This window comes from Mizuhopecten yessoensis, unplaced genomic scaffold (genome assembly GCF_002113885.1).
Source record: "Mizuhopecten yessoensis strain PY_sf001 unplaced genomic scaffold, ASM211388v2 scaffold2711.2, whole genome shotgun sequence".
Lineage (NCBI taxonomy): Eukaryota > Metazoa > Mollusca > Bivalvia > Pectinida > Pectinidae > Mizuhopecten > Mizuhopecten yessoensis.
The window spans coordinates 1,621,683-1,634,865 of record NW_018485984.1 but is presented as its reverse complement, the minus strand read 5'-3'; the positions used below and the strand labels follow the sequence as shown (position 1 = coordinate 1,634,865).

The window sequence follows — 13,183 nt, the reverse complement described above, 5'->3', positions numbered from 1 at the left end:
GGCAAAGCGTTGACTTAAACCTCAAGAGTCTTACTCCTTAAGACTGTTCTGTCAATCACGTAGAAGTGATAGGTTATGTCTATCACACACAAATGATAGATTCTATTAGTGATCTACCATTAAAATAAGACAGAGTGTCGTCTGTGTATTACACTTTCCCGGTAAACAGACTTTACTAATTAGTTAAAGTATTCATTAAATATCCAAGTAATACAGAGTATGGCTATGTGATACATTCCCCGGTAACATAGCGTACCCATACCGTAGTCACTGTGTATTGTACCTTTCCCTGTAACGTAGCGTACCCATACAGAGTGTACCCTTCCCCGGTAACATAGCGTACCCATACAGGGTATCACTGTGTGCTATACCCATCCCGGTAACACAGCGTACCCATACAGATTATCACTGTGTGTTGTACCCACCCCGGCAACACAGCGTACCCATACAGAGTATCACTGTGTGCTATACCCATCCCGGTAACACAGCGTACCCATACAGAGTATCACTGTGTGCTATACCCATCCCGGTAACACAGCGTACCCATACAGAGTATCACTGTGTGCTATACCCACCCCGGTAACACAGCGTACCCATACAGAGGATCACTGTGTGCTATACCCACCTCGGTAACACAGCGTTTCACTGTGTGCTATACCCATCCCGGTAACATAACGTACCCATACAGAGTATCACTGTGTGCTATACCAATCCCGGTAACATAGCGTACCCATACAGAGTATCACTGTGTGCAATACCCATCCCGGTAACACAGCGTACCCATACAGAGTATCACTGTGTGCTATACCCAACCCGGTAACACAGCGTACCCATACAGAGGATCACTGTGTGCTATACCCACCTCGGTAACACAGCGTTTCACTGTGTGCTATACCCATCCCGGTAACACAGCGTACCCATACAGAGTATCACTGTGTGCTATACCCATACCGGTAAAACAGCTTACCCATACAGAGTATCACTGTGTGCTATACCCACCCCGGTAACACAGCGTATCCTTACATAGTATCACTATGTGCTGTACCCACCCCGGTAACACAGCGTACTCATACAGAGTATCACTGTGTGCTATACCCACCCCGGTAAAACAGCGTTCCCATACAGAGTATCACTGTGTGCTATACCCACCCCGGTAACACAGCGTACCCATACAGAGTATCACTATGTGCTGTACCCACCCCGATGACACAGCGTACCCATACAGAGTATCACTATGTGCTGTACCCACCCCGGTAACACAGCGTACCCATACATAGTATCACTATGTGCTGTACCCACCCCGATAACACAGCGTACCCATACAGAGTATCACTGTGTGCTATACCAACCCCGGTAAAACAGCGTACCCATACAGAGTATCACTGTGTGCTATACCCACCCCGGCAACACAGCGTACCCCTACAGAGTATCACTGTGTGCTATACCAACCCCGGTAAAACAGCGTACCCATACAGAGTATCACTATGTGCTGTACCCACCCCGGTAACATAGCGTACCCATACAGAGGATCACTGTGTGCTATACCCACCCCGGCAACACAGCGTACCCATACAGAGTATCACTGTGTGCTATACCCACCCCGGTAACACAGCGTACCCATACATAGTATCACTATGTGCTGTACCAACCCCGGTAACACAGCGTACCCATACAGAGTATCACTGTGTGTTGTACATGTACCCACCCCGGTAACGCAGCGTACCCAACCAGAGTATCACTGTGTGCTATACCCACCCCGGTAACACAGCGTACCCATACAGAGTATCACTATGTGCTGTACCCACCCCGGTAAAACAGCGTACCCATACAGAGTATCAATGTCTGCTATACCTATCCCGGTAACATAGCGTACCCATACATAGTATCACTATGTTTTGTACCCAAACCGGTAACAGCGTACCCATACAGAGTATCAATGTCTGCTATACCTATCCCGGTAACATAGCGTACCCATACAGAGTATCACTATGTGCTGTACCCACCCCGGTAACATAGCGTACCCATACATAGTATCACTATGTGTTGTACCCAAACCGGTAACAGCGTACCCATACAGAGTATCAATGTGTGCTATACCTATCCCGGTAACATAGCGTACCCATACATNTTGCTGAGTCAGATGTCTCCGTGTTCGCAACCATGGGTGGCAGCCCGGGCCCAACGCTGTCGTCTGCGGCTCCGCGATTTATGGCGGCCATTTAGATTTTTAAATGGTGAATGAAGAATTTAAGTGACACATGTGACAGGTCTGTCTTTGTACTCTAATTGGTCAGAGATGATGATGCGAGTTGGGCTCATTAATCGAACTGAGTGCCACATCCGATCATTCTACCCCCTTTATTGTATATGGCACGATTTTATTGCCCCAAATGGTGTAAGATTTTAGCGAATGTATAACCCGACAACTTCTTCCCGAGAAGTTGCTTACGCAGTGGGTATAGAGAGTACGGTCTGACATCTAACTTGCCACTCACGGGTCCGTACGTCAATGTAAAGTACAAAACGTTCACGGGGCAGAAGTCACTTGAAGACCTTTCCGTAATGGCTGCTTTACGTGCATTTGATAGTGTATTAAGGCAGGGGAGCTTCCGTTAAAATCACTCAGTTTTTGCATCCTTGTGCCTTCGGTGTCCTATGCATAAGTACAAAATATAAGCCACCATAATAAGTGTTATTTTTCACATCTACAGTTCAGATACATTAAAAAAAACAGCAACCTTTAAATAACACACATATCTTTAATTAACTAGGGAAACAAAGACAGCTGCTTGTTAAATTAAGTAATATTGGAATGATGTCTTAGCTATAATGTTTATCCTTCTGAAGCTTAAGGTAAGATAAAAAGAAAAAGAAAGTTATACTAGGACATAACTTGCTTTCCAGGATGTGGTCTTTCTGCTAGCTAGTATAAAAACGAAAACGTCAACATGAGAAAAATGTTTTGTTGAGCATAATATTGAAACAGGTAGGAGAATATTTAAGAAACTACCGATATTCAAATCGAGATAGCCTTTGGTAGATATGTATGTAAACAAGGCCTAATAAAGTAAGCAAAATACTTGCCTGATTTTGTGACCAATTTCACTCATGTATACAGATGTCGCTTTGACGTCTATCAATTCGAATTTCGAGAAAATCATTTGCGTTTCATTCATACTCCAGAAATCGAAATGAGATATGTACACTCTACTGTGGTCTACCATTTTTCAGTTAAATACTTTGACGCAGTGTGACCTCATCACGTGTACACCAGTCATTGCCAAATACCTCCATTTTATTTATTCCAGTCTCCCAGCGCTTAAGGAAGTTTATCTGTCACAGCTGATAAGCTTTTCTTGAGTCTGTTCCAAGCATTGGGATTCTCTGTATAGACTAGTTCTGTTGATCAGCACATTTGTTCGTGGTTTAAATGCTGTCTTCTTAATTTGACGGTATCTGTCATGACAGGTGCGGGATATCTATTCATGTTGCATTTCTCTTGATTTTTGTGTGTAAGTCCTATTATTGTCTTTATATATCGACGTTGAATGCAGAATTTGTTAATTCATTGGTAAAACAGTTAAAATATGCTTAAAATAAACAATTTCTGAACTAGAAGTCGATCATAATCTTGTGTATTGACAATGCAATTCCACATTTTACTTTAAATAGCGTCTGTTTTTGGGAACAGTTGTTTTCCTTTGACGTTTCAATGATTGTGATATTCGTTAAAGTATACTTTAGAAATCATAATTTTCAATTTTAATTGTCAGTGGTATAATTAAGATTCTGCCGAGTTCAACTAGTCTGATGATGAAAACATACTTACTAACATTGTTGAAATTTTAACGGCACGTCGTCAACAAAATAACGTTAACCTGATCTGGGTCTTAACTGACTAATGGTATTCACCAGTGTTACAACCTGATATGTTAAAGGCGATGGCTGGATTACCTGTGTCGGGATCAATTTAGTTTTGACCTCTAAAATGGATTTTACAATATTTTACTGATATTGTTTATCTCTAAGCAACCCTTTGTAAAAGGTTTGGTTGTACAAACAAAGATGTATATCGTCATACAGGGGCATATGGTACGAAAGGAATCTCAAGAGAAAAACGTACATAATCTTTATAGAAGGAATACAAACATCAGCGTATGTCTATTCATCTATATGTCGATCAACGTCTGTTTTCATGGGGGCAGTTACATGTATCAAACTAAGAGTGTGTTAAAGGTCAGGTGACCATCGATACCAATGAAGTAAAATTTCGTGAGTTTTAAATAATTTATGTGGGTGTCACTGTATCCGACTATATGCCTTACCACACCTTGCAAACATCCATGACATTTCCGAGACTTCCATAATTGATAAATAGGGAAGCAGATGTGCATAGACACTACTATATGTGACATGTCCTATACCATTCAACAAGCTGTTTCCACATCTAAACTGGGACGTAAAATACAGATGGTTACCATATACTGAAGCCAAGCTCATTTTTGTGGGTATTCCTTTTCGTTAATTGGGGTTTAACCGATTGTTACGAATATTCAAATTCTCGTCGCGAACGAATAAACTTGTATTCATTAATAGATTATTCTCATTTTTTGCGAGTGCCTTCCTTAATAGTAACGTTATCAAAATGTATTGCTTCTTATTCACAAAAGACAATACTACATATTAAACCTAGCCTACTTTTACACACGGTACTTAGCAGCAACGTTAACACTATAGCATACAGTTTGTATATTTAAACTTAAAATACAAAGTTTTGACCGGAACAATATAACATCCATACCTTAACTTATCTCATCTTTTCTTTTTCCTTTTAACGACTTTCATTTTGGCGGTGGCGTTGCTGGACATTCGTCTCCGGTTGACCTAGCTAGTTACTTTAAAAACGTTAAAACCCTGATTGAAAAACAAAAGAACAAATACCTAAATTACTAAATACCCGGCTGTTCCAATAATTACACTTGTTTCTGCACTTTGATTGCAGGTGATGTAGGACCAGCGCCGACCAGACATACGATCCACGGCAGTAGCAATACGGCGTTTGGAAGGAAATTGTAGGATTCATTTTCTTTGATTCGAAATAAATGTGGAAGCAAACACAGAAGTTTGGATGAATGTTGGGTGATTAATTACAATCAATAATACAAAGAAATAAAAGCTCCTTAGTAAAACGTGATTAACGATGTTAATAGCGCTAAACTAGTTAATTCCGACACTAAACACATTGTTTTATTTGTGATTCTGCCCTTGGAACTCTTTATAACCTAGTACCTAGTGAGCCAGTTCACCCTCCGTAACTAGTACCTCGTCTGACCTACTTGGCAAAGTTTGATACTAACAAGTGATGAAATCCCCCCTTTTCCTGTCTATCGGGTAGCATAGAGCACTGCGAACAGCAACGGTAATGTGTTAGACAAAGTGCCGTTTACATTGCATTTCTGGTGGCATTTCTTTTTTTGTGGATGCAGTATATTGTAGCGGTATTTCTAAGTTCATGGAGTCATGATCCCAGTAGAAAGAGAAGTGTTGCCGACAATCAACAACGCCATTTGTGACATAGTTCGATGTATTTTGTTGTTTTACCATATCATAATTTTGCGATAACGTATTCGTTGTTCACCGATCTAATGAATGGCATTTGTCCATCGTCAAGTTGGGTAGTATCTTCTTTGAAACAAATACCATTCATAAGCTACCTAAAATCTCACAAGTGTAGATAATGGTAGTTAAGTCTATAGATGGAATCAAACTATTTTTCACAGCCAACGATGGCTTACAGACACACGGCGGAAACCGTACTTCTTACCCTAGTTTGACCAGACAATTTCACGCGGCGTAAGGCTCGCACCTGTGGAACGAGGCGTTGATTTAATCAAGGATCTCAGTGTTATAGGGCCAGGCTAAGACACGTGTAATTGCGGTGTCCAGGTGGAGTCATAAACGCCCCGTAAAACTGACCACAGTCGTCATTAGAGGAAACCGATCACCTGTTCCGGCGGCTCGTAATAGATTGGTATCCCTCAGGAAATGATGGCGGCCAAAACAGTCGAACACGCGGAATGATAAACAGAAAGTTAGTCCCTATAGTTTTGACTACAAGCATGCTAGTTTTGGAAGGTATAGACTAGTTTAGCCTCCTTATACAGAAAAATGGTGTGATATATACACTGTAAACTTTACCTCATATCGGTGTTTTTGACGTGTAATTTTACTCCGTTATCAGTGTAAAATGAATGATAACACCACACCACTGATGGTGTAAAGTTAATCACAGCATAGAAATGTTTAAAGTATACCCACATTAGGTGTAACTTGAATACGAAATTGGTGTAAATGTGTTACCTTACACCGTAAGGGAGTTACTTAACTCCAAATCGGTAAGTTGGTGGAGGCAGCTGTGGTGCCACCTTTTTTGGTGCAACCTTAATCCCACAAGTTTACAGTGTAAGACTTTTACAGAGATGTTTTAAAATCTTGTGTATGTAATGGTTGTGAATAAAGTCATTCTTGCATTTTACTGCAGATATGTTTTCATTTTGTCGATCTCATGCGTAGAATTCACGTGAAATATCAAACGCGGAATTTAATGAATATTTCCAGTGGCGGACCCAGGGGTGTTGCCCCAGTTGCCCGGGCAACACCCTTTTTCTGTGTCCAAAAATAATCTGGACGAAGGTTTTTGAAGATTTTCCTCTGTTTCATATGGGATTTCCTTCTAATATCAACCATCTCTTGAACTATGATTTTCTATGGTCTATATATATATGCCTAAGGGTGTTGCCCAAACAAGGAGTCCAGTACTTATACTCTAAACAATAGGGGATTAATTCTCTATTGTCTATATATTAGTAGGGGGTCCAGTCATGTCAGTGGTCAAGGCTCTACCTAATCTTATTGTTCTAATGTCACGTCGTGGCGATCATCACCCTCTCAGTTGAGAGAGGACTATACCATCTGTTGGAATTAGGTATATAGGTATAGTGTTATTTCTAAGGTAGAGTCCATTTCATGATAGATAAACCTGTATTTTCGGTTTGTTCTCCTTTCTCCCACTTTTTTCTGATCAAAGGAATTATATAAACACTGGACAACAATAGATGTGTCATTATAGTCTGTTCTGGTATAGTACAGGTAGATTATTTACCTGTATTTACCTGTTCACCAATAGGAAATACTGTGTTAGTTATAGGAATATTTAACAAATATATTTCCTGATTTACGTAATATTTACTGGAATTAAAAGTTAATATATACAAGATTCCATTTATTACTTACAAAAACACATCAAAATACATTAACTGAAAACCTGCTTTTATTAATTTCATATTAAATCAATTTTATACATTTTTACTACACATTTACATGTATGTTATATATATATTTCATAAAATAGAACTAAATTTAGCAAGCAATTTATAACAAATATTATCAGTACAGACAGAGATCATGTATATGCAAAAACAGATGCAAAGCTGGGAATGAAAATAAATAAAACAAAATTAATTACATGTACACATGGAATACTTATAATTAGCACTGGTTGATCAAATCAATCATATGGGTGGTTGTGGGGATGGCGGCCGTTTCCAGTAGGGATGTTGTTTCTGGTACTAAGGGTAGCTGGACAGTTGGGGATGGGACATTTCCAATATACACGCTCACCTCTGTTGTTCTTAACACAGTAAATATATCCGTTGTAGGCGATGTTCTGTCTTCCAAACTTGTTGCGAAGATAACGTCACTTGAATTTGTGCATTTGCCATGTTGGTGGTTGATGGGGAATGTGTGAGACTTACAAAACATATAGCTTGGACAATCTCACTTGTTTAATCACCATGGCATCAATTAAGTGACGGACATTTAGGTTATGAAATGCAAACGGTCAGCTTATATGTCTCTTTATAAGTTCATATACTTGTATAATTAATTGTTGACTCAATGCGCACCAGTAAAGTGGTCAGTTGATGGACCCAAACCATCAGGTGTTAAGATTCATTATTATCAACTAGAAATATCAGTGGACCCAAGCCATATGGGGTTATCAAATAGAAACATACATGTAACTAATGTTTATGTTTTAGGGGAAAATAATCTAATGAGTGATACTAAGTTATTAATAATTACACTGAAGACTCATTTATTGGTAAAATAGGTTCTCTGAAAATAATGCTCCAATATGAATTTGCTCCACCCTAAATTAAATCAAGATAAATTAAAATTTAAATGAATCAAAGCATTATCATCTATATATATACTATTAAGTATATAAAATATGTAAAATATTTGTTACTGTTTTGTATGTTTCGTATAGATGAAAATGGTATATGATATGACAAAAATGGCTAAATATTATGAAAATAGACTATATCAAAGCTACATGTATATGACGGAACTGTATATATATATATGGTACAGGTAATGTGGGAGAACACAGGTAAAAACTAGGTAAGATATATATGAAACAGACTATAACTGCTATCACAACATTACTGCCTCTATGTTTTTTTAAAAAGTGGGAGAAAGGAGAACACACCGTATTTTCACCTGTAGTGTCATGTACACATGATCACCAGGAGTGATTTAGTATACTAATTAAAAAAGATAAATTTCAAAAATTTCAAAGACAATAAAGCAGCCTCCTTAGCATCACTTTATCAGGTGAATAATCGAATAACCAATGTTGGCATCAAAGCCTGGCATGTACATCCTTTTCATTAGGAGTTGCCCTTGTACATACGTATGCATACTATTGCACAATAAAATACAAACAGTTAAATCATAATTCATATTTATGACAAAATAAATCAGATTGTTTTAAACAAAAACCTACATTTTTACCATTTTTTAGAGAATTTGTTAACACTCGCTCCGCTCGGCCATCATAAAATATAAATACTCTATGTTATAAAAGATAACCTGGAATAATACCGCAATCTCAGAAAACTGTTCTACGCCTCATTCGATCTGTTTGACAATAGAAATAATGCCCGCTCGGCACTGAAAATATAATTGTCACATTCTCAGAAATAATGAAGTTCTATGTTATATATTTTTGGTGCCAGAAAGTAGTATCATGTACAACCTACACGAAACTTTAAATGTATTAGTTCTAGATAAGTGCAAAAACCTGTCCTTTTCTAAGTTTAAAATTTTGGGCAACATCCAAAATTAAAAACTAATTCCTGGGTCCCCCCCTGATTTCAACCTTCTTACATTTTTAAAACATTGTTGTGATAACTACACACACACTTTTAGATATAATCTATTGTCACAAGAAGCTTTTTTCTGTATAAATATACACATATATTATATAAATCTTGATTTGGTCATAAAAAATCGTGTTATTTTTATTAAGCTTTCAGAAGTTGGTTGTTTGTTCTTCGCAGCCTGAATTAGTTACTGTCTTAATATGACGAGAACTTACATTGCATATTAGCAATAAGGTAAAGGAGCTCACAAACATAAACACTAAGATATACAATGTACAATAAGGTATTAGAGACATGAACATCACATTTAAGTTGCCTAATCATAGCACATACATGTAACCTGATATAAACCGCCAAGTTTCTACAAGTTTCCAGTCAAACGCAAGGTTACAGAGAAGCGTACACGTTTCCATTCAAACGAAGAGGTGCAGAGAAAGCATAGCTACGGGAGATAACTCGTGCAAATTCCATTGTTTTATCATCAACACTGCAGCCTAATTACAGCTACCGGTGACATGCTAATACAATGGCAGTTTCAGCATACGCAGGAAGAATCTTGTGATTCTGATAACTTCTTATTCAGGAAGAGTTAATTTTGAATAGCGACATCATTTTGGTACATATAATATCAAAATTAAAATGGTCGAAGAAAAGGGAAAATGGCACATATAAGTTTCCTGTACATTTTTTACAATAGTATATCAAAAAGGCATAACACAAATTAATGACAGTGCTGTAGCATGTATGTAAAATCAACAACAGGTAGGTTGAACACGACAGACAAATCATATAGGTAAGGTTGAGTAATTAATCTTATTATATTATTTTAACTGATTTTCTGGCTTTATTATTTATAGTTGTTTTGTTTGTTTGCGTTTTCTCTTTTCTTTTTTTGTTATAAATTATGTGATTTTTTTATACGTTCATAAAATAAATGTTCTGTCTTTTTTGTTTTGTTTGTTTTCGTTTTTTTCGACTTTTATTATTTTTTGTGTTTATTAAATATTTTCCTTGTTATTTTAATACCAAAATTTTAGAAGATCGGAACGCGACGAAAACGAGGTGGTCACTTGTAATGAACTTAGAAGTCCAATAGCATGGCAACTGACGAATCGATCTATCTTCAAGTTACATGCTACATGTATATTAATCATATATGGAAATGAACTAATAATTCAATTCAAAGTATATGTACATGATTTATTTTTATCTCAAAAATATACTACAATTTATTGTCCCATTGATGTATTCTAAACCGACATGGATCGCACTTTGATGTCCAAACGCATTGAAAAAGAAATCAAATTCCAAGTTTATTGTTTACTTTTACAACCTTCTGCATACTATCACATTATTGATATTGTCATTATATCAATAAAATAAAGCGGACTATTCAAATATTTTCAAAAACAAAAGTTGGGTTAGTACGATATAAAACTACAGATATATGTATTATTTTAACATTGATGGCTTATGAATATATTTTCATAAATTTTATTAGGTTTTTGTTTCATATTTATCTAAAAGCACACATGTTTCAAGGACATCAAGAGACACTATTCTACTTTTTTTGTTTACATAAAAGATAAATATAATTAATGTCTGAATTGAAATAAAAAATAATAATAAAAAGACAATATAATGCCCTTTAAAAATGGTAAATACGTTGAATATAAAAGGATGGCATATGTTTGTCATAAACATTTTGATGCAATCAGTCTCATACCGTATTAATCGGAATGAATTAGAAGCTTATCGTACTAATCCAAGAAACAGAAATAACGTTTTCAAATTTATTCACGAAAATCAGATAAAAATTAAAAGTATTTTTTTTTATTTACCCAAGATTTTTCTGATTTGAATACTGTTATCTGTGTATATCTTATAGATACTGTGAACATATTTCCAAACAACGTCAGGCATTGTTAAGGTATATTGTGCTGGGTAGTGTTGGACAAATATTCAAATATAGATTCAGATTGATAGTACGTACATTTTAAATATCAATAGAATTTATGTATCTAAACATCAGATTAGCGATATAACGTCCCATCTCAGCATCTGTATACAATGCAAATAAGTCGATAATCTCATGAATAATTTATCAATATCGTGTTTTTTTATAATCTATACACGTGGAATGAATGCCCATTGGTCACAGTTGCTAGATAGGAATACACACAAAAGATTAGTTTGTCCTTGTCTAGAGGATATGATAAACAAAAATTGTCAACAACACCAGTTTACATTAAATAAATTTCGGGAGGAGTTAATGCACTTAATTGAAATGTTAATTCATCAACGTACTTCTCCGAGTTTTTTTGAAAAACTAAGAACTAGTGAATGCAATTCTGTGCATTTAATGTCAATTAACTTGTAGTTATCAACAAGTTTAGATTTTCACAGGTACCTATAACTACAACCTTTACCTTTAGCTCGCCATGACGTGTACATGTAGTTGTGACATGTACATGTGGTTGTCCAGTAGAAAATGTCATGTACGTGCTGTACGTATACATGTATATGTGGTTGTCATATATACATGTACTTGTTGTTGTCATGTATGCATGCAGCTGTGGTTGTCACGTATACATGTACCTGTTGTTGTCACGTATACCTATTCATGTGGTTGTCACATGTACCAGTTGTTGTCAAGTATAACCTGTTCATGTGGTTGTTACGTATACATGACAAATTGTTGTCACGTAGGCATGCACCTGTGATCGTCACGTATACATTTATATGTAGTTGTCACATATACATGTACCTGTTGCTGTCACGTTATGTACCTGTGGTTGTCACGTATACATGTACCTGTGGTTGTCACGTATACATGAACCTATGGTTGTCACGTATAAATGTACATATGGTTGTCACGTATACATGTACATATGGTTGTCACGTATACATGTACCTGAGGTTGTCACGTATAAATGTACCTGTGGTCGTCACGTAAATATGTACCTGTGGTTGTCACGTATACACGTACCTGTGTTTGTCACGTATACATGTACCTATGGTTGTCATGTATACATATACCTGTTGTTGTGACGTATACAGGTTTTGTAATGTTTACCTTAAGTCCTCACATGACATGAGAATTGTATCGAGTACATGTACCTATGANTGATTTATTTTTATCTCAAAAATATACTACAATTTATTGTCCCATTGATGTATTCTAAACCGACATGGATCGCACTTTGATGTCCAAACGCATTGAAAAAGAAATCAAATTCCAAGTTTATTGTTTACTTTTACAACCTTCTGCATACTATCACATTATTGATATTGTCATTATATCAATAAAATAAAGCGGACTATTCAAATAAATCCAAAAACAAAAGTTGGGTTAGTACGATATAAAACTACAGAAATATGTATTACTTTAACATTGATGGCTTATGAATATATTTTCACAAATTTTATTAGGTTTTTGTTTCATATTTATCTAAAATAACACATGTTGCAAGGACATCAAGAGACACTATTCTACGTTTTTTGTTTACATAAAAGATAAACATAATTAATGTCTGAATTGAAATAAAAAATAATAATAAAAAGACAATATAATGCCCTTTAAAAATGGTAAATACGTTGAATATAAAAGGATGGCATATGTTTGTCATAAACATTTTGATGCAATCAGTCTCATACCGTATTAATCGGAATGAATTAGAAGCTTATCGTACTAATCCAAGAAACAGAAATAACGTTTTCAAATTTATTCACGAAAATCAGATAAAAATTAAAAGTATTTTTTTTTATTTACCCAAGATTTTTCTGATTTGAATACTGTTATCTGTGTATATCTTATAGATACTGTGAACATATTTCCAAACAACGTCAGGCATTGTTAAGATATATTGTGCTTGGTAGTGTTGGACAAATATTGAAATATAGATTCAGATTGATAGTACGTAAATTTTAAATATCAATAGAATTTATGTATCTAT

General features: G+C 36.1%; 1 long non-coding RNA gene across 2 annotated transcripts in view; it reads left to right on the top strand.

Moving 5' to 3' along the window:
* Positions 1 to 5,128, top strand: part of LOC110445067 — a 102,521-nt gene extending 97,393 nt beyond the window's left edge. For both annotated transcript variants that reach the window (XR_002462313.1, XR_002462314.1), the window contains exon 3: positions 5,003 to 5,128. This is a non-coding gene — a long non-coding RNA (uncharacterized LOC110445067). The remainder of the gene's footprint in view (positions 1 to 5,002) is intronic.
* Positions 5,129 to 13,183: the final 8,055 nt, after the last annotated feature.